This window comes from Tenrec ecaudatus (assembly GCF_050624435.1).
Source record: "Tenrec ecaudatus isolate mTenEca1 chromosome 4 unlocalized genomic scaffold, mTenEca1.hap1 SUPER_4_unloc_2, whole genome shotgun sequence".
Classification (NCBI taxonomy): Eukaryota; Metazoa; Chordata; class Mammalia; order Afrosoricida; family Tenrecidae; genus Tenrec; species Tenrec ecaudatus.
Window position 1 is genome coordinate 902,997 of NW_027457591.1, and position 21,122 is coordinate 924,118.

A 21,122-nucleotide genomic window follows, 5' to 3' on the forward strand; every position below is an offset into this window, starting at 1 on the left:
TTACAGTTGCTCTGTCGCTCTGGGGAGGGAGGCAGATGAGGCAGGGAGCTTCCGGAATCTCTCATCTCCAGTCCTTCTAGGTGGATGTGGGAGCGTGTGAGGACGGCCACACTGGAGGGTCAGGGTTGATCGCCTTGCAGTGTGGAGCCCGGCCCGGACCTGCGTTGTGCAGGGTGACCAAGGAGCTCTGAGGGCAGGGTTCTGGGTGGGGGCTTTGTCTACTAAGACCCACAGCCGCGCCCTGTGTCACAATGTTGGCATGCAATGTGCAAAGACTTGAGACAATGTGAAATGGACCATCCACTTCACTTGGAAAGACAGGAGGGCTGAAAATCAGATTGGGAGATCTGATCTCGTTTGCTGCACAGTTGTGAGAGGAGATATTCCTGGCTTCTCTCATGTTGGGAACCGGGCATAATCAGCCTGACAAAACCAAGGCCATATTGCCTGCCCAGCAGGGCTAAAGCCACGTCACCTCAACCTTATCTTACCCTGACACACACCAGATGGCCCACCCTTGTCTGCTCCAGCACCGGACATTCCAACTGCAGACTTGCGGCCACCTGCCCTGTGTGCTCTACACCCCCGCCCTTCCTTTTTTTTAATCTCCCCTTTGAACTCCCTTGTTTGCCTCACCCTTTATAGAGAGGCTTGTGTAGCAATAAACTCAGACCTTGACAAGAATCTGCTTGGTCTCGCTCCTCTCTCTCGCCCGTTTCTCTTTCAGGCTGGGTCCTCCTTGGAACCCCTCGAATAACTGAGTCCCGCGGGTTGGGGCACTCTCACACATGAAACTATATTCCTCCTCAGGCATCAAGGAGGTGATACGAATGCTTTGATAGCCTAGTATCTGTCAGCTGGGAGGCACAACATAGTGAGAGCCCTTATTAATCACTTGGAGATTAGCTGAGGGGTGGGAGAAGCCAGGCATGAGGCTTTCCAGGGCTGCTCAGCCTGCACAGGAGTCCTTTCCTGGGTTGGACAGAGGTGCTGCCATCTGAAAGCTCAGATAGAGCAGTTGGAAAATTAACTGACCTGGTACAAGATCTATTTACATATATCAAAAGATCCTGGGTAATAACATCTCATGTTTGTGCAGCATGCCACATTTGTCAAAGGGCTTTCTCATTTACTGTCTTACTTGGTCCTCAAACTAAGAGGCCTTTGGGCAGCTATTGCTGTTTAATTTTGGGCGTGGTAACAGCTTTGGGTATAGTACTGGGCTTGGAATCAGGCTGTGCAACCCACAGCAGGTCACTTAGCTGCTCTGGATTGGCTTTCTTCCTCTACGAAGGTCAGCGCTTGGACTAGACCATTTTCCCAGTGGCAGCTCTGCTGACATTTTGGCCAACATCGTTCTTGTGGGGCTGTGTTGTTCCCTGCACCAGGATGCTAAGCGAGCATCCCTGGTCTCAGCCCACTAGATGGCAGTGGGACTCCCTTCTTCAGAATGTCTCCAGGCATGGCCAAATGTCCCCAGCAGAGCATGCTGCTGGGCTGGCGCACGGCAGGATGATGCACTCAATGAGTTGGATTTTAAGTTTTCAGGTACTTTACATGTCTGCACAGGGAGACTACATCAACAATTACCCAGCAGTCAATGGGTCATCACTGACCCTCTCTATAATTCCAACTGAGATCATGAAGCACCGACTGAGTTTCTGAGCTTAGCACCCTGCATGGCACAAGTTGTTTAGCACTCAGCTACAAACTAAAAGGTTGGCAGTTCAAACCTATCCAGAGGCCTCTTAAACAAAATCCTGGTGGTCTGCTTCAGAAGAGTTGGAGCCATGAACACCCCATGGAGTGAAGAGATATAAACATGAATGTGGATGTGACTCTAGGTATAGCTACAACCGGGAACCATGGAATCAACTACATCATGGAATCAACTTCAACTCCTGGCCTCCTTGTGTGTCCAAGAAGAACTGTGCTCCCCAGGGTCTGGAAAGGCTGCTTGGTCTGAAGTAGATTTGCAGGCCCTTCTTTCTAGGTGCCGCTGGGTGGCCTCAACCTTCCAAGCATGCTATTAAAAGCCAATCCGTCACCTGTGTGCATCACTGAAGACACACAGACACAGGGAGCAATGCCCTGGCTGGGGCACTGGAACAGCGCTGGCATGCAGTGAGTGCTGCCCAGTTAGCGAACAGGTCTTCCCTTGGTACTTTCTCAGGTCTGTGTGAAGCTTTCTAAGCATCCAGAGTTCTCAGCCTGATTCTACTGCCAACTTGCAGTGTGGCTTCGAGCTAGTCTCTTGCCCTCTCTGGGCTTGATAACAAAAGCAGGGCAGGCCAGCCACAAATATCGTGTGGCTAGCAGTGGAAAGCAGTTGAGGACACAATTGCAGATGGAGTTCATCCTTTGGACTCATCGCCCCTCCTCCCTAACACCCCCCCCCCCACTACACACACACACCTTTTCAACTGCACCAGATGGGTTTTAACTTTCCGGCACCAGAAAAGCAGACCTTGAGTTTTTTCCTTTATGGAATGTAGGCCATCCCTGCTTATGTGTCACATTCAGTCCTCGTTCTTCTCCCTACTCTTGTCCCTCCTCCAGTCATCAACAAGTGACTGCAGGGCGGTTTCCCAGCAGGGCTGTGCTCAAAGATTCATAATGCTGGGTTTTCCTTTAGTTCTCCACAGTCTTGGGCTTGGAACAATCCAGGCATTTCCTTATCAAATGCTCATTTTAGGGGGGAAGGACGGGGGCACTGGAAACACCACATGGGGCTCAATCCTTTTCTGCACGTGTGTGAGGGGTTTCCAGGAGTTCGAATTTCAACTTAAGTGATTTATTTTTTGTTGTTTAATCGCGTGCCTGTCATCTGCTGGACATTTCTTCTACAGTGTTTTGTTGTTGTTAACCCCATTTCTAAGATCAGAGATAGAAGGGTCAGGCACAATAGGCAGTTAAATTGACTCAATATGGGGTGTGAATCTGCTTCTGTCTGGTTCCTCATAGCCCTCAGTCATTTTAATGCAGGTGTTGTGAAGGGTGTGGGTTCAGCAGCCACACACTGCCTCATCTCGCCTCCTCGTTGATAGGCTGTGTACCCTTATGTGAGTTGTTTAATCTCCTACCAAGCTTGTGAGAGCACTACTTTTATTAGCTTCATTTTACCGAGACTGTGAGAGGTCAGAGGAGCGAAGGCTTACATATTGCCAGGCATATAATATGCTAATGATAGTCAAGATATATAACTAAGCATTTCTCTGTTCTTGGTTCTGTCAGTACCTGGTGTGGCCACAAAGGAGAAACCTGGTTTCCTGCTATTTTGAGCATCTAGTGTGAATGGCAGGAGATAAGTCACAAGCTAATGAACCCTTGTGGTGTAGTGGTTAAGCACCCTGGGCCCGGCTATCAAAAGATATAGTGTCCAGGGTCTTAAAGACTGGAAGATAAACAAGGGGCCATCTAGCTAAGAAACAACAAAGCCCACATGGAAGAAGCCACCAGCCTATCTCGACATGATCGCTGAAGACAAAGCGGGTGCATAAGCAAATGCGGGCATGTTTTCCTGATGTGCACTCACCCTTTACATAAAACTCTCTCTTATACATACGCGTTTCTGTGGATTTGTTTCGCTAAGGCACCCAGACTAACATAAGCAGCATGGAACGCATTTAAGAAGCCTAGACAAGGGCAGGGAAGGATATTTGGAGGGACTGGATCCAGAATTAGAGAGGAAGGGGTCCTGGAGGTGAAACGGGCTGCTAGCTCCCTGTCCCAAGGGGGACAATGAGACTGCTGGCTCCCATGAAGATTTACAGTCTTGAAAACTCCATATAGGGTCACTGTGGTTGGAATCCACTGGACGGCAGTGGCCTTTTGGGATTGAAGGTGGAAGCCACCAAAGAGCCTGCGGGGAGTGTGTGAACTTCTGGAATACAGCGAACAACCTCTGCACATCTGCTTTTCGTGCTGCCCAAGTCATGCATTGACATTTGTCCAAAAGTGAACCATCACAGCTGCTCTCTCAGGAAGCTGGGGGCTGAGCCCGCTGGTTCCACTCTGTCAGCATTTCTGGTCCGGGTACCTGCCCTCTGCCCCGGCACAGGCAATGGGCTTTTGGAAGCAGTGCTCCCTGGGTAGTGGGTGTGATTTGGCTCCTCTGGCCTAACATGATGAATGCTGAGAGGGGGTGGATACTAGGGGGTTAAGCTCCCTGACCTTTCCCTAGCCCAGGGGAAAACTTACTATTTAAAGTAAGTTTTAGACAGAATCTTTAGAAAGATAAATTGTTTACTTAATGTACACAATTACTCCCCAACACATCTGTTTTGTGTCTGCTCAACTCAACCTCATAGGCTATGGATGACCTTGAGCAAGTTTTTAAAGTCACAATGGGTTTCTACCAGGATTGAGAGTTCAGCTCTCTCAACTCTCCAACTGGTTATTAGCACCATAGTCTCATTTCTATTTATGGATTTACTTTGTTTGAGGGAAAAAAGACTCCCAATTCAACTTTATTTTATTAGGAACTCCTTTGCTATGTTTTACACAAGAAAAAGGCACAAACCGCTGTTCTGGATGAAGGAGAGCATCCGCATGAGGCCCCAATGGTGTCGGAAGGACCCACAGCCACAGTTACTTAAATAAAATGACACTCATTCTGTCCTGCTGACTCTGACTCATAGTGACTCTGTGTAGGGATCCTGAAGTTGCTACCTTTACAGGAAGCAATAACCTCATCTTTCTCCTGTGGAATGACTAGTGGCTTCGAACCAGCGATCTTGCTGTTAATAGTCCAACACTATCCAGCATCACCACCTGAGCTCCTGAAAGCTTAAATGAGACATGGAAAACAAACACCTTTGTCACAAAACTGTCCCTGAAGACTGATCAATTCATGGAGTTGCGGGAGGGCCTGTGAGAGCATGAGCGGGACCTTCATTGGGATGTGCACACGACCGTATATCGCTGAGTCTGGCCCGGGGAGTGGACGCAAGCTTTCCACTGCCGGTCAGCAGTAGGAAAGAACTCAATGGTGGCTGAATGTGTGGCCCCTCAAAATGGATTTAGGGTCTCCACATAGACTCTCACTGTGAGCCACAGCCTATTGCTCAAAATTTAAGCTTAAATATGACTTAAATGCCTAACATTCTGTTTCCTTAAACTAGAGTACTGCCAGGATCAACTAGAGGCCTGGATGACCTATCAGGTCTGAACAACGATCTCAAATCACTTCACATGATCCATTCCACCAGTCATGTCACCAGTCACACCTCCTCACTTACCCATTCCAGAGACTGTGCCTGTATAACCTATCGACTAACACATTCCCACATGTTGTGATTATGAAACCAACCATCATGCTGGAATAAGGACCAATCACGATGTAAGGGGCAGGGTCAATGGGAAAGCAAGATAGGGGCTGAGGGGAGCCAAGAGGGTCCCGTCACTCAATCCCTAAACCTGATCTAATGTCACTAGACTGGGGTCTTCCTCACATCTCAAGGGCACCCGATTCATGATTGAAATGAATTGTGCTTATTCAATCTTTGTTCTGCTTACCGTCCTGCTATGCTGCCTCCTCTTCTTGCTTTATGTGTGTGGCTCCCTCTGTTGTGGTGACAAATGGCTTGAGAGGGATTTGACATAGGGAGAAAGCCCACCCACATCAACTGTCACCAGAAGCAGACACTAAGTTCATTTCTCTCACCTCACAGAACTATGCACATCAGACACTGGTAGAGCTGCCCGGAAGGGGAACCCTTAGTGCAGTGGTTCTCACCCTGTGGGTTGCGACCCCTTTGGGAGTCATATGACCCTTTCACAGGGCTCGTCCAATTCATAACTGTAGCAAAATTACAGTGATGAAGTAGCAAGAAAATCATTTAATGGTCAGGGGGTCACCACAACAAGAGGACCTGTATTAGGAAGGTTGAGAACCACTGCCTGAGTGTGCTTAGGACTTTGCTGCCCTCAGGGTCACCAGACATTCCTGAAGGCAGAGTCACTGCAGGAAGCCCTTCTGGGAAATGCCCTGAAGCCAGGTCTCAACCAACTCCATCCACCCTCACCCTCCTAGATCCTAATCATAGGCTGCATGGAAATGCTCCCTGCCACTTCAAAGACTGTAAGTCCATGGGAGCAGAAAGCCTTCTCTTTCTCCCTTGGAGTGGTGGCTGGTGAGTTCAAACTGCTCACCTTCTGGGTAACATAACCCACAGACCAGCTCCCCCTGAGCTCAGTTAGGTTTGCCACACAGCACACATTGTTGGGAACCTTCTGAAGTAGCTGTGCCATGTGCAGGTTGGGGGATTTCGCACAAGATGCAGAATTCCACCCTCTCTTGGAAAAAATAATTTTTGCAATAGCCTTGTATTCTCTTCTGGATCTGAGTAGCAGCTACTCTCATGCAGTCCTAGCACATACATGCTAGGTCTTACGCCGAGTCTGCTCCATGCTTTCCTGTGTCCTATGTGGCGCTGTAGGCACCCAAGGCATGGACTCTGCAGCCTGGGTTCAAATCTCTCCTTTCCACTTCCTCACTGTGTGGTCATAGGCTCATGACTTTATCATCCTGTGCCACTGATTTTTCATCTGTAAAATGAGGCAAGAATAGAGTCCACACATAGGCTTCTTAAGTGAAATAATTGAATTATTATATACAAAAAGCTTAGAACATTGCTCGGCATCTTGCAAATACTGTTAGGTAGCTTAGCATAGGGAGTGGGTCATCCATTACATATGCTCAGGTTCAAACTTCCGGCCAGGAAGGGGTGGTACACCTAGGTGGGTGTTACACCTGGATTGGCCCATCTGAGCCAGGTGAATTCAATCCAGCCAATGGGGTTGACCAGGACCATCAACCATGCCTCCCTGTGGAGGAATTGAAAAGGCAGGATCTTGACCTCTCCGATGTCTCCCTTCCCCCACTTTTCTGTTGTCCGTTCCCCAGGGAGGAGGTCACATGTAGATACTTGTAATCGGTTTCCTCTTTCCAATCCACCCTCCCTCTACCCTCCCACTATCACCACTCACAAATTATCAAGGTTTCTTGAGGGATGGGGGAGTGGGGAGGAAGGGGTAAAAATGATGACTCGATTGATGCCAGGGGCTTAAGTGGAGGCAAATGTTTTGAGAATAATGAGGGCAGTGAGTGTACAATGTGCTTTACACAATTGATGTATGTATGGATTGTGATAAGAATTGTATGAGCCCCTAATAAAACGATTTAAGAAAAGAAAGAAAAGGCAGGATCCTGGAGCCCACGTAGTGACTTTCTCTCCAGCAGCTTCTAGGCAAGCTGTGCAGGGGTGAGGGGCCCTGAGGTGCCTGTGTAAACCTGAAACTTGTTCTCTCAAAAAACTCACTTGGATCACAATCCAGGCTGCGGAGTGAATTCTTTCTCACGCGAAGCCAAGGACTGAGGTATATTTCTCCCACGAGTGATCTAACAATAGTATCTCTTATTATATCATTAGGAGCCCTGGTGGTGTAGTGGACTATGCATTAACCTGCTAATCGCAAGGTCAGGGGTTTGAACTGACTAGCCCCTCCGTGGGAGAAATATGAGGTTGTCTATTTCTGTAAGGCAATGGTTCTCAACCTTCTGAATGCCGCCACCCTTTAATACAGTTCATGTTGTGGTCACCTGCAACCATAAAATTATTTTCATTGCTACTTTATAACTGTAATTTTGCTATCGTTATGAATTGGATGACCCCTGTTAAAGGGTTATTTGATCCCCAAAGGGGTCGCGACCCACAGGTTGCGACCCCTGCTGTAAGGATTTAAAGTCTCAAAACCCCAAAGGGGCAGATCTTTGTCCTATTGGGAGTCAATAAAATGGTAGTTAGGTTTTTTTCTGCATCAGTATCAGATTCTGGTGGCAATCTCAGTCATCCTGCATTGTGGTCTGGTTTGAACTCCGGAAATGACTGCCCTGGTTTGAGGTGAGGGCCACGGTGCTTCAGTGGTAGACCTCTCATCGACTTTCACCGGGAAGACCCGGGTTTGATTTGCAGCCAATGTGCCCCAGACTGTCAGTGAAGGTTTGTGTGTTGCTATGACACTGAGCAGGCTTCAGTGGTGTTTCCAGACTGAAACAGAATAATGAAGAAAGACCTGATCATCCCCATCCACACATTGACCTATGGCCCACCACTGTTGGCTTCCTCTCCCAGTCCTGGTGGTAGCACAGATAGGCACAGTTTGCTCCACTGCCCATGAGGTGCCCATGAGAGGCTGACGCGACAACCACAGTCAAGATCAACAGCTTAAACTCCATTCTGGGTCTATGGAAACAAGAACAACCTTCTGAATTGAGGTCGCATTGCTATTTGGGACTGGGAGGATGCCTTTGTGATATGGATTGCACTCTGGATCCTAAGGGGGACTTTAAAACACAGTCACATAGCAGCTCTGGAAATTGCCATAGTGAGAAGGCAGGTTTAAAAAAAAAAAAAAAAAAAAAAGCTTTTACTGGCTTGCTCAAAGGAGGCTGCGGGTAGATTGGGGGGTGGAAAACTCCTCTGGAAATGGAAAATTTTTTATCCTTACATATGCATCATTTCTTCTGGTCCTGAAAGAAAACACAAAGCAGATGAGAGGAGGAAACGGAGACTGGCAGTCATCTTGTTGGTATTCCCACAGCACCCCCTCCTTAAGCGCTTGCTGCCATCTCATCCAACTCCACTCAGTGTATTTTCACCCGGCAATGATGCAGAAATGTCTGCGTACTCCAGTTTTATTGTAGTCGGGCAGCGTTTATGGCTTTGACGTTCAACTGAGCATGGCAGGACGTCTAGAAGCAATTATAACCAGCATCTGCTCTGTCTGTGCGATGGGCAGGCAGTGACGGATTCCCAGCCTCCGGAACACTAGTGTTCCCTCCCAGCTCAGGATAATGACGGTGACACTCGGCCCCCTTGTTGTCTGGGGAGCTCAAGGAGCTCTCCTCTGAAACCTCAACTTATGGGCATTTCTTTGAGTGAAGACATCAAATTAGTGACTGGAAAGGAAGGCGTAGGAGATGATTATTGGCCACAAGACAAGCCTCAACCGCCTCCAGAGAGCATGTCTCCTAAGTGCAAAGTGTGGAGAGGGAGGAAACAATTGATCACAAATGGAATAGACTCTGAGTCTCGCCACACAATGTGTGTGTGTGGTCACTGAGGCGGCAACATTATGACTGGGGATGGATACGGTTTGTGCAGCCGTGATTGCCATCCAGAATGTGGCATGCTATTGTGAAAAATGATTTTTTATTCTGAGCAAATCTCTGCTTCCACTTGCTTTAATGCTTCGCCGGAGAGCAGGGGACTCTGGGAGGGGTGGGTGGCGCACAGGGCTGGGCTGACCTCAGGAACTCATGTGTAAAGGGCTTTTTCTCACTTGGAAGCAGGCTGTTCTTTCTGGTAAAGCTTGTTTGTGAACCTTGCCACATCTGCGTCCGAAGAGGGAACTGAAGGTGACAAATGCCACGAGGAGCCCCGGGCACATCTTGTTTCATTTGAATCCCAGTTTTACCTTTCCTCCTTTCTGGGTTCTGAAGCATCAGATGGGTGCCAAACGCTTCCACGGACAACTAAAGCTGAACAAGGTGGAGGCAGATGAAGAGCAACGGAAGGTTGGTGTTTGGGAGACTGAATACTTGGGCTTCCTAGGCCAGTCCAGTTGGTGGTTAGAGCCCTGTTTCAGATTCCACTGTAATCTCCTAGTGTCCAAGGACCAAGTGGCTCCTAAGTCCAGAATTTCTGTTACATGTGTCACCAAGGAGGAGTTGGGCTAAAATGCATTGAAGAATAAAGCAGGAGCTTGGCTTATGAATCCACTCTCTGATTCTGAAATTTCAAAGGCTCCGTGCACAGACATTTCAACACTGAAAGCACAGCAGGGAAAACCAAAGACTTGGGCTTCCTCCTTGTCCCTCTTTTCGGGCTTTTACGGTTTTCCAAGGCGCCTCCCTGAGCCGAGTGTTGTATAGGTCAGGTTTAAAGATGTCCTAGTTCCGAGGGACTTGCTGTTCTGCTTTCTTTTTCAGGGAGACCTGGTTTCTTGTCTTGTGGCCAAACACAGAGCACAGATGTCTGTGGGCCTCCTCCCTTTCCCCTGACCTTTGCTCTCTTCTCTGGATACACTACTGACCTGTTCTCCCTTACAAGATCTGAACTGCTCACAAACTTCGATGAATTCTCATCCTAGCAAGAAGCATCTGAGCATCTTATTAGAGCCTGTATGAGTTCTGTTCTGGATGCTTATTTGTGCAACTTCAGGGTCTGGCATGGAAACATTCCATGTCCACAGACCCGCACAAATAATATAAACTCCAACAGTAGTTTAAGGTTTAAGGTGGTAACAGGGAACGCTGGGGCCTGTGGCTCCTGGTGAACCTCACAGGCTGTCTAAAGGGGCTACTTCCATCTCAATGTAACCATACAGGAATGTAGACCTGTTAGGTAGCAAGACAAGGGGTTGTTCCTCTCCATGCTTAGGGGGCCCCCTACAGGAGGTTGGAAGCCAATGCAGGCTAAAGGGCATGCACCAATTCAAGGCCAAGCCAGGAGAGCTTAATTGACGCCTCACAGCTGAAAGCCCTTAAAAGGCTGGAACCTTCCCTTCAGCTGCTTCTCTGCCTTCCGCTCAGCAGGGCTGGGTGTGCAGTGTCATGAGGGTGCCCGTGTTCAGTTAACTGTAACGCCGGAACCTTCTTCTCTCCTGTATATAAACCCACTCGGATCACCAACCAGGCTTTGGTGTGAATTTCTTTCTAGTGTGTAGCCAAGGACCGAGACATTTCCCACCCGAGAAACCTACAGACCCAGACTTACAATAAACCCATATGTGTGTGTGTGTGTGTGTGTGTGTGATACACACACACACACACACACACACACACACACATATGGCAAGAGGTGAACAGGTCTAGCCAGCAATGGTGAAGAGGGCCCTGGGATTGAGATTGAGAACGATTCTGAAGTAGAATCCATAACCCTTAGAAATGTATTGGCCTGCTATACCAATCCAATTACCCTCAACCTTCTTCAAAGAATTGGAAAAACTGACCACCAACTTCATATGGAGAGGGAAGAAACCCAGAATTAGCAGAGAACTCCTCAAGAAGAAGGACACAATTGGAGGACTCGCCCTACCTGATTTCAATGCCTACTACACAGCTACAGTGGTCAAAACAGCATGGTACTGGCACAATGATAGACACTCAGACCAGTGGAAAAGAATAGAAAGCCCAGGAGTAAAATCATCAGCATATAGACAACTGATCTTCGACAAGGGTCCCAAAAATGTCAAGTGGGAAGCAGATGCCCTCTTTAATAAGTGGTGCTGGAAACAATGGATATCCACATGTAGAAAGTTGAAATAAGACGTCTACCTCACCCCATGCACAAGAATACACTCAAGGTGGATCACAGATCTAGAAGTCAAACCCCAAACCATCAGGACCATTAAGGAGGGAATCGGGACTAATCTCAGCGTACTGGCCCAGGGAGCACATAGGCTCACTGCAACAGGGAAGGGGACACACACAGGTGAATTGGAAATCGACAAATGGGATCTAATAAGAATAAAATGCATGTGCACCTCGAAAGACTTTGCCAAGAGGGTGACAAGGCAACCCACAGACTGGGAGAAGATTTTTAGTAATGACACATCAGACAAAGGGCTCATTACTAAAATCTACAACACCATCGTGACCTGCAAAAAGAGGAAAACAGTTAACCCCCTAAGGAAGTGGGCAAAAGAAATGAGAAGAACTTTCACTAGAGAGGAGATCAATATGGCCAATAAACATATGAGAAAGTGCTCGAAGTCCCTTGCCATAAGAGAAATGCAAATCAAAACAACCATGAGATACCACCTAACACCCCTGAGGCTAGCCCAGATCAGTAAATCAGAGAGCAACAAGTGTTGGAGGGGCTGTGGTGAAGTAGGAACCCTCCTCCACTGCTGGTGGTCGTGTACATTTGTACAGCCACTGTGGAAAGCAATCTGGCGATACCTAAAGAAAATGGAAATTGATCTACCTCATGACCCAGCCATCCCTCTACTGGGCATATACCCGGTTGAAGCAGCAAATAAAACACGACCAGTCATATGCGCTCCAATGTTTATTGCGGCACAATTCACAATGGCAAAGACTTTGAAACAGCCTAAGTTTCCATCGACAGACGAGTGGATTAGCAAACTTTGGCACATACACACAATGGAGTATTATGCAGCACTGAAAAGCACCGATGAGCACATGAAACACGTTATTTCATGGGAAGAGCTGGAAGGAATTATGTTAAGCGAGGTAAGCCAGACCCAAAGGGACAGGTACAACATGAGTCCCCTGAGATAAGTACAATCAGCATGACAGAAATAGAAGAATAAACATCCATCCCACAATAAACGGGAGGAAGCATAGATAGTTGGAGGGAGGACAGGCCACACCTAGGGAGGTACATAAGAGCCCAGCATAAAGAAGGGGTAGTGGGGTAGGGAGAGGGAGAACCGGGAGGGGGAGAATCCGAATGGATGGTATGGGGGGGGGCAGGGTACTAACCCACCCGGGGGAGAGTATCGGTTATGTCCCCACAGATTTGGAACATGCATACGGACCCCAACACGACACACCAAACAAGGAGGACAACGCAAAGTACAGAGGTCTACACAAAGAGGCTGGACGACAAGCCGGCCCAAACCAGAATTAGGCCGACCCCCACACTCGAAGGGAATACCACAGAAAACAAAAATAGATTGTCTGGAGTGGGAAAGGAACTGACCCACCACACCACATCCAGAAGGAAGCTGAAACAAAAGAAGGAGAAAGGACATAGTGGAGTACACCTGGGTCCACCAAGCCCAAAGTCGATAGACCAGCTAGAAGAGCCCATCATACAGAGAGGACCATTCAGCTGACCACACTACGAGATATGACATCCTGCACCAACACATGGCCCTACACGGGACAGCACCTGAGACACAATGGGGGATGGGCAACTGAGCTGACCCCGCCACACTGAGGCAAACACTGGGGACATGCAGTGGAGCAGCGGAGGAAGCAGAGCAAAGGGAGCCCGAGGGAGTAGAAAGGATGGTCTTCTGGGCCAGGACGTGGCGCCTCACAAGCTACACCTAGAAAACACTCCTAAAGGCCAATGAAAGGACCTTGAACTACTAGCAATTTTTTCTTTTAATATTTGCTATCTTTTTGTTTAGTCTTTTTAAATTTGTTTTGTTTTTTTACCCAGTAAATTTTGTATGCTAGTGGCTTTTCTGCTTATCAGCGTGTCGATGTTGCTTCTGTCAAAGCCATGTTCTTATGGGCCACTTGGGCGCAGTCAAAGTCATATCCATTTGTATGCACGTATTACTATGTCAGCAGGTCCACCTAGACAAGATAGGCTGGACAAATAATGAGAGAAGAAAACAACAGGACCAACGGTCCTGGAGGGACATGAGAGCGTGGGAGGTAGGGGAAGGGAGGAGGTGTCGCCCAACACAGGGACAAGGGAACAGCGAATGGTTCAAAACCAGAGGAGGGAGGGGAGGGGAGGACTGGAAGGGAGTGACCAAGAGCAAGGTAACTGAGAGGAACTACTGAATCCAGAATGAAGGCTAAACATGGTAATGGGTCGGGAGGAAAGCGAAAGGAAATAGAGGAAAGGAGTAGGAGGCAAAGTGCATACAGAGAAGCCTAAATACAGACATGTACATATGTAAACATATTTATGATTATGGGGGCAATAGATTTATATGCATATATTTATAGGTTCAGTAGTAGGGTAGCAGATGGACATTGGGTCTCCTCATGCATAATCCCCCAATACAATAGCACCTCACCCTGCTAAGCAGCCATTGCAGGATACCCATCTTCCCAACATGATCACTGAAGACAGCCGTGTGTGTAAGCAAATGTGGTGAAGAAAGCTGATGGTGCCCGGCTTATCAAAAAAAGATATAGCGTCTGGGGTCTTAAAGGCTTGAAGGCAAATAAGCGGCCATCTAGCTCAGAAGCAACAAAGCCCACAGAGAAGAAGCACACGGCCTAAGCGAATACAAGGTGTTGAATGGACCATGTAGCAGATACAAAGGAACAAAATCAATCATTGTGTGATCACCTCTCTCACATAATGGCTGAAGACGAAAGTGTGCATAAGCAAGTGTGGTGAAGAAGGCGGATGGTGCCCGGCTACTGAGAGATATAGCGTCTGGGGACTTAAAGGCTTGAATGCAAACAAGCGGCCATCTAGCCCAGAAGCAACCGAGCCCACACGGAAGCAGCACACCAACATAGGTGATCATGAAGGACAGAGGAGACCAGGTCTCCAACATCAAAGGTGGGGTGGTGGTGAGAATCACATCACCGTGAAAGAGGGGGAGTGCATGATGGGGACCCAACGCCCACCTGTAGACAGCTGGACACCCCTTCCAGAGGGGTAGTGAGGAGGAGATGGGCCACTCAGGGTTCAGTGTAGCAACAATGAAACTCAAAACCTTCCTCTAGTTCCTGAACGCTTCCTCCCCTCCCAATCATCATGACCCCAATCCTACCTTGCCTTGTGGACCTGGTTATACCAGAGGATGTACAGCGGTGCAGTGGGGATCTGGAGGCACAGGGAATCTAGGACAGACGAACCCCTCAACACCAGCTGTGGGAGTGGCGACACCAGGAGGGAAGGGCATGTAGAAAGGGAGAACCGATCTCAGAGATCTATGTGTAACCTCCTCTCTGGGAGATTGGCAAGGGGGAGGCGGGTGAGGGGAGACGCCGGGGAGTGTAAGATAAGATGTAATAATTATTTATAAATTATCAAGGGACCAGGGGTGGGATCGGGGAGGGAGGGGGATGGGGGAAAAAAAAGGGAAACCGAGCTGATTCCAGGAACCCAAGTGGAAGGTGAATTATGAGAGTGATGAGTGCAACGAATGTATAAGGGTGCTTTGCTCAATTGATGTATGTACAGATTGTGATAAGAGCCTTATGAGCCCCAATAAAACGATTAAAATAAATAAATAAATAATGAAAGAAAAAAAAAAGAAATGTATTGGCCTTAGGGGAGGGGCAAAGAGGGCTGGATTGAGAAAGTCTGTGGCATCCAGTTCTGACTTGACTTTTGGATCCAGAATCTTTCAGGAGTCATGGCCTTGCCCTCCAGCCAGAACTTCCAATAACCGTCTTCTCAGAGCCTTGTTAAATTCTCATAATACGTTACACCTGCTATCCTGTGAGCAGCTACCAAACCCAGGCACTTTTTTCTTTCTTTTTTTTTTTTTAAACAGGAACAATAAAGTTTATTGAACCGTAGCTTAGTACAGGCGCTGGGGTTTCCCCACGGTGCTCTTAATGTACAAAGCACGGATATTCTGCCAATTCTTCTTCAGCAGCGAAACCAAAAAGTTGACAGCCAAGTGGATGTTGTACACGAGTTCATCATCTGTCATCTTCACATGGCCAACTGCCACTGCCAGACACAGCACCTTCTTCATCTGGAACTTGACGGTGGACTTCACCTCGTCGACCTTGGCCACCATGTTCTCATTGTGGGTCAGCAGGGAAGGGAATTTCCCGGCCTTGTTCAGGCCCGGGCCCAGAATTCGAGGAATCTGCTTGATCAGGGTCTCTGAGGCCAAAAAGGCATCATACTTCTTGACCAGCTTTCTGACCAACTTCTTATTCTTGTTGAGCTTCTTGAGCGCCTCGATGTCCATGTGAGGGATCTCCACGGCCTTCGCTTGTCCCAGTGCTGCTGGTCCCCAAGGACACACACTGAGAACTTGGGGCACGGGGTGGACTTAAGCCTGACGGTGCCAGAGAAGCATTTGTCCTTCTGAGGGTCGTAGTTCTTCAGGCTGATCTGCAGCTCCACCGTCTCCAAAAACTTCCGGCGCTTGCGCTGCTTCCTGTGCAGGACTTCCCGCACCGCCTCGTAGAGGGTGTCGCGAGAGACTTTGGTACTCATGGTTCCTAGCGCTGCGGCAACCGGAAAAGAGACCCAGGCACCTTTTTCAAAGACAAGCTCACTCTCTCTACCCTTAAGAGCAGGTAGTTTTTGGATGATGGATATGAGATACCACAGAAGGCAAATCTGTAATCTTCCATGATGCCCAAAACATGCTGTCACAACCAGGACCCATGACAATCCCTCAGTTTCCTAAATTGCTTCACTGTTGCTTTTTAATTAATATATGACATTAACTTGTCATATATTGATAACAGGGAGGACCCTGAACTAGATGAATAAATTAAAGCTCTCCTCATCCTGTGCTTTTATATGAATGTGTTAATTATTTTTGTCATTAGGGAGAATGATGGAGGGATGGAGCAATACCAAACGGAGTTTGACAAAGTGTTGTGTTTGCTGCGGGAAACATGGTGCGTGTCAGATACAATCCGTCACCCAGTGAGTCTGCAATTAACACCAAGGGACCAAGGTAGGATTCCCGGTAATAAATAGCCTTCCTCCCAGATGATAGTAGAGACCCAGCAGGACCCACTGTTGTGTTGTAGCAGTTGTACACGGGACCTTATGGGAGACAGAGCTGGTGTTTGAAATGAGTTTTGTTTGTCCCCAGTTGGCTCAGATTTGTTTTTTAGATAGCATAATCACTAACATTTAAACACAGGGTGATGTCACGTAACAATCTGCAGCTTCTGAGAAATGGAGAGGCCCGACTTTGCTGGTTGACAATGCACCTCTGGAAGACAAGGGGGACCACAGAGGGACTGGGGGGGGCAGGCAGATGTGGTGATCGGAGTTTGGAATCCTTGTTTTCCACGTAGAGGTGGCAAGGAGTTCAAGGGTTCAGAAATTGAGGAGGGAAGTTCCAGAAGACAAGTCTGTGTGGTCCATAATAAACCAATATAGGGGTTGAGATTTCAATCCGTTGGCTATTTATTTTGTGCCTGGTAGCCAACCAGCCCAGAATTCCTGACCTCGCCGACCGTGTGAAACAAGGACCATTCCAGAATTACATAGAAGCAAGCATGGAAGCAAGGGCATCCACCACCCTGAATGCGTAGGGGTCAGGAACCAAGTGCTTTCTGTAGAACAGCCCCAGAAGGCAGACCTTTGGCTGGAAAACCTGTTAGGGAGCTAGCATAGGGACTGGCAGGCCCATTACACAAGCTCAGAGGTCTGAGCTACCGGCTCATGAAGTAGAGGCTCACTGCATGCTCAGAAGTTCAGGTTTCCAGCCAGCAGGGGGAGCTACGCCTGGGTGGGCGCTGTACCTACATTGGCTCACCTAGGCCAGGTGAATTCAATTCAACAATACAGCCAATGAGGTCGAACTACGTCATCGACCACGCCTCCCTAACCGCTCATAAAACTCAAGAGGATCCCAAACCAGGCCTCGGCGTGAGCTGTTTCTGGCGTGGAGCCGAGGACCGAGGCACACCTGCCCCAGATGAGGTCCAACAGAAGCGGTGATGTTCGAACAGAAGCGGTGCTGTGTGACTGGAAGCTATGAGGTAAGCCGGGCCCAGGAGTGGGCCTTCCCATGCTGATCTCACGGGTTGTGGGCCCCTCTGGGCTCCTTTCACCTCACCACCCTTGGGAGAATTGTTGGGTTGAGTTCACCTGGCCTAGGTGAGCCAATCCAAGTGGCGCCCCACCCAATACGGTGGAGGCCCCTGGGGACGCTTGTAGCGTATTGCCGCAGCCCCAGCCTTTTGTGTCGGTCTTTGCGCCATTTCTTGCTGGTGTCAGTCTTTGCGCCGTTTCCTGCTGGTGTCGGTCTTTGCGCCGTTTCTTGCTGGTGTCGGTCTTTGCGCCGTTTCTTGCTGGTGTCGGTCTTTGCGCCGTTTCTTGCTGGTGTCGGTCTTTGCGCCGTTTCTTGCTGGTGTCGGTCTTTGCGCCGTTTCTTGCTGGTGTCGGACTTTGTGCCATTTCTTGCTGGTGTCGGTCTTTGCGCCGTTTCTTGCTGGTGTCTGTCTTTGCGCCGTTTCTTGCTGGTGTTGGTCTTTGCGCCGTTTCTTGCTGGTGTGCGGGACTTGATGTGCCTCTCTGTGCCTGCCTTCCCGGGCTGCATTTGGGAGGGGGCTGGGACGCTGCTGCCTGGAGGCTGGGAGGATTTTGACTCCCAAAGCCTTCTCGAGGCTCAGTGTAAAAGTTTATTTGGACTCGAAAACAGAATCAAAGACCCAATTAATTAAGTTTTAGAAGCAGGCTTTATTGCGAACTTGTGGCGGGTTCAGCAACTCAGGGTATTGAGCTATTGAAGCCACGCCAGGGAAAAAATCCTGGCGGCGTTTTTATGCCCACTGCTGGCAGGCACAGCTGGGGAGAATCATAGCTTGGGGGGGGGGGTGGATCTGCGCACACAGGTGCTTCCAAAGGGAGAAGGTCGTTAATCTTACCTACATATGTCAGGGACGCGTGGAGTGACCATATCTTCAGAAAACCTTCTGGCTTTGGGAGGAGCTGGTTCCAGGAATTTGGGGTTGAGCAGAGGAGGGGAGGTCAGTTAGGGGTCAGTCTTGAGAACTAAAATGGAGTCTGTTGTGCCAAGACAGGACGTTTTAGACTGACCCTATAGGGAAAAGGGACAACATTAGTCCATTTCTGTAACTGCTTCCTGTGGGTAGTGGGCGAAGAGCAAGGGGAGGGGCTTTTCCAGGCAGAGTACTGGGAGTTGCGGCCTGGCACAGGGTGGAGAGGTTGTTGTTGCTGGTGGACTGCTATACGGGTGATTTCGCGGAGTCAACTTTGCAGGAGCTGAATGAGACAAGGAGCAATTAAGAGCAAAATTACTACTAAAATTATGGGTTCTAGTATGGGGGCTAGGAAGGAGTACAGAGAAGAGTTCCACCAGGAAGAGGATCCGTCTGTTCTGAATCTGTTGTTTTGCAGCTCACGGTTTAGCTTGTTGAGGGTCTGGACTCTAGTTTCCACAATTCCCAGCTTATTGATGTAATAACGGCATTCCTCCTGGAGGAATTAGCAGGTTCCTCCTTTTTCAGCAGTGATGAGGTCTAAAGTGCAGCGGCTCTGCAAGGCAACTTGGGCAACAGAGGTTGTTTGTTTCTGCAGGGAGGGTAGAGATTTGGCAGAGGCATCAACTGCCAGCTGGAAGCGTGTGGATAACTTGTCTGCTGTGGTGATAGAGGTTCTAAGGGTCCCGCCGCTGAGTCCTACTGCACCTGCTGCTGAGGCTAAGGAGATTCTCACTGCTATCGGAAGAAAAACTGCTCTTTTAGTTTGGCGACTGTATACCTGGATGTATTTGTCCTGGACCTCAGCCGGAGTGTATGTAGTGAGCTGCGGAACCAGAGTGATGGGCAGGCACAAAAGGGTAAAGTAGAACTGATGTTTAAATGCTTAGTGTATAGTTGCACCAAAAGAAAATTTTTTTCTGGCGCTGTTAGTGGTTTGGAGGGGATTTGGGTGACATTACATGTCTGTGTCGATGGATTGGAGTAGCAAAAGGGCACTTGAGTGTTTTCTGGTTGGATGTACAGAGGAATATTGGGGATGGTTATGGGTTTTGTGGTCTTTACGTTGGATGAAAATGACAGGGCAGGACCTGGTACTGCTACCAGAGGAGGGCGTTCTAGGGCTGCACACATGCAGCAGGTGGAGAGGTTGGCTAGTCCAGCAAAGTGGCGATGGCCAGTCCCTGCTGTAGCAGGGTAAGCTGGGAGAAGGGAGACTCAGAAGGTTTAGAAATTTGCTTAGTGAGTTGAAGGTCTTGGATCTGAATATTACAGTGGATGGTGGATTGGACCTGGAGTAGCGACCTCCATACATAGAGTTTGGCGTCTGGAAATTTCTCTCGGCGAGTGGCGTACCACGCTCCTGGAACCAGAGGTGTCCAGCGGCTATCCCAGGGGTCTGGGATTGTGAGAGTGTATTTAGATTTATGGTAGTAGAATCATCCCTGGGGACAAAGGGAAAGGTAAAGTATCTGGCAGGAAGACCAAGGACACCCTACATTTTTCTGTATTCACCTTTTTGCACATTGGGTAGTTGCCTTCTGGTCATACAGGTAGCAAATAATGGGATCAGCTTTTCCTTGATGCCGCTTAAAGTCAGTGAAATTTAAGTATATGGGTGTTCTGCACCCTGTGGGTGGGCAGTCAGCGGTGGCCAGCAAATAATCATAACGCTTAGTGCGGGCGTAATTGGTATAGTTTTCAGTCAAGTAAAATCGCTAGCAAAAGGGGAAATTATGTTAGGTTTAGCTGGCTGGCTTGGTGAGGCGAGTGAGGCGGAGAGACATAGGACCACTAGACTGAGTCAGACCACTGGGAGCCATGGTCAGAGTTCACTGCTGCCTTGACTCGGGACAAATGTACCCAGGAATCTATTCCAAGACCCTTGACTGCCAAGGGAGTAGTGAGCACTACGGTGTAAGGGCCTTCCCACCGGGGTGCTAAGGGTCTGGGTGCTAGGGATTTAATTAACACAGCATTTCCAGGATGCACTGGTTTTTGGTGATCAGCAGAGGTCGGAGATGGTTCAGGGATGGGGGAGTTTTCGTGTTGTCTAAGAAGGTTGCGGAGCAAGGACAAGTATGGAAGGTACGAAGCTAGCAGAGGGCAATCAGTTGCAGGAAGAGGCGAGAAAAGAAAAGGTTGTCCGTAGAGTATTTTGATCATGGCTGGGGAGGATCTGCGCACATAGGTGCTTCAGAGGGGTCGTTAATCTTATCTATATGTGAGGGAGGGGTGGAGTGACCATATATTCAGAAAACATTCTGGCTTTGGGACGAGCTGGTTCCAGGAATTTGGGGTAGAGCAGGGGAGGGGAGGTCGGTTAGGGGTCAGTCTTGAGAGCTAAGATGGAGGTGCAGGCCTCAAAATGGAGTCTGTTGCACCAAGACTGGGACACAGTGGTGTGCTGCGGCTCCGCCAATCAGGATGGCTGGGAGCGCCCACATCTACCCTGTTGGTTTGGGCCGGTCTCTGGCTGGGTGGTTGGCTCCAGGCTGGCTTTCGGCTAGGCCACAATCTGCGGCTTCCATTTTCCCAGCCACATGACTCCACTCCCAGGCAGAATGGCGCCACCTGTGTCTGTTGTAGCTACTGTCTCTTCCCAGAAAGAAAGCCACCCAGACCGCGGGCAAGTTCAACAGAACAAGTTTTATTTTCTGCGCAGAGACTGTCAGCTCTCTTGAGAGGAGACTGAGTGGCCCCCAGTCTAATTTTCCAAAGGTTTTTATACTTT